Below are 1,869 nucleotides of genomic sequence, written 5' to 3' on the forward strand. Positions count from 1 at the left end.
TGGCACACACCAGGCCTGGGCCTGCATTTCATGACCCTTACAGCCCCTGCCAACCCAGAGATTCTACAATCGAGAACAATGACAACAACAAAATGGCCCTGACCGGAAGAGAAAAGTGCAGTTATGACCCCGAGGCGACTGTTCTCCCCGGAAACTCTCCCTGAGAAGTCGAATTCAGAATCGTAAGCTCGGTCGCCAAAAGCCTGTGTTTCGACTAAGCGTCCTCACTCCCACCTACGAGCCCACGGTGATCCCCCCGGGGGCGTCACGGCGGGGCGGGGGGGCGNGCGTGAGGCGCCGGTGGAGGCCGCCGCGCTGCCCCGAGCAGAAGGCCCGCCCAGCCCGCCTCGAGAAAGGGGAGCCCAGCAGACGGTGGCCATTTCAGGCCATTATGTTTTGGGTGGTTTGTTACACGGCGTAGGTGACGGGCACACAAGGGGGTGGAAAAGAAAGAGGAGAGAGCAAAGAAGAAAAAGAACACGGTAGTCTGAGCACCGGTCAGTAAATGTGCAAATGCCAGTAAGGACTCCGTGTGGGACACTTGTCCCGTGACAAGAGGGCACAGCAATCTGGTGAAAGCGACCGGGAAGCCACGGAAGAATAAAAGGAATTCCCTCCTGTTGACAGACTCGGTGTCTACAAACTGCTCACCACTGGCCAACGCCCTCACCCTCCCTCCCTCTTACAGGGGGTCCTGAGGTGGGGGGGGGGGGTTCTGTCAGTGCAGCGCCTGCACCAGTGCTGGGGGGCGGTGCCATCTGGACCCAAAGGCGCCCGGGCTGTGGGTCAGGACCTGGCATCTGCTGACAGAACAGTCTGCAGCCGCATCTCGGGGGCCTGGAAGCTGGAAGTGCCCTTGATCTCGCGGAACACGGAGGAATCAGGGGATCGAGACGGACTGGGAAACGGAGCTCTAGCTCTTTCTACTGTACACCCGGCCACTCACCCTTCCGCCCTCACTTTGTTTTGGGGGGGGCAGGAACTTTGCCACCAAGAAGTAACAATAATCAAGTGAAAAACTGCTCTGGAAATATTTTTTCCCAACTATGTGCTACACAAATTACCCTTAATTGCCTAAAATGTTTCAAGAAACGAACGGCTTGACCCAGGTCTTTTCCTTCAACGCCAATTAGAGATAAAAATGACTCCTGAGTTCCAGGTGTATGAAATGTACTCCAGTATAAAACATACTGGGGAGGGGAAGGGGGAGGGTTAAGGAGGCCTATTGGGGCGCCTGGGGGCCTAATCCGTTAAGCGACCGACTTTGGCTCAGGTCATGATCTCATGGTTCAAGGGTTCGAGCCCCGCGTCCGGCTCTGTGCTGACGGCTCGGAGCCTGGAGCTGCTTCAGATTGTGTCTCCCTCTGTCTCTGACCCTCCCCCACTCATGCTCTGTCTCCCTTTCTTTCTCTCTCAAAAATAGATTAAAAAAACAAAAAAAGGCCTATCTCCGAACAGGTACTAATTACGCCGAAGCCACCGTGTTACGCGTGTCCCACCGCCCCTTCCCATGGTCTGGTCTCCACGACACCTGAGCCCCGGCACAGGCACCGCCACGGGAGCACATCCGCCTTCACCGCGCGCTCAGCGACTTTCCCCCAACACCCTTCTCAGCGCCCATGGCAACGCGCAACGGCCGAGGGAAGCGAGGCCCAGGACGGAAAGAGTAGGAAGGAACCGGGCGGACGCGAAGGTACCGGAAACAGAGCCCGCCTCCCGGCCGGAAAGCTGTGGCTCCAACGCCAGCTCTGCCCTAACGAGAGACCTCGAGCAAGTGACTCAACCGCGCTGAGCCTCAGTCTCGTCCTGCGTAAAACGGGGACCAGAGAGCGTGCCGCGTGCGGCTGCTGTGAGAGAAGGAGGCGGCGA

At 57.9% G+C, this 1,869-nt stretch overlaps 1 protein-coding gene across 2 annotated transcripts in view; it reads right to left on the reverse strand.

The window, feature by feature from the left end:
• MPZL1 (myelin protein zero like 1) overlaps window positions 1–1,869 on the reverse strand; it is a 60,589-nt gene that overhangs the window by 1,486 nt on the left and 57,234 nt on the right. The gene's annotated exons all lie outside the window — the stretch shown is intronic.

The sequence above is a fragment of the Crocuta crocuta genome, unplaced genomic scaffold, assembly GCF_008692635.1.
Source record: "Crocuta crocuta isolate KB4526 unplaced genomic scaffold, BGI_CrCroc_1.0 scaffold243, whole genome shotgun sequence".
NCBI lineage: Eukaryota > Metazoa > Chordata > Mammalia > Carnivora > Hyaenidae > Crocuta > Crocuta crocuta.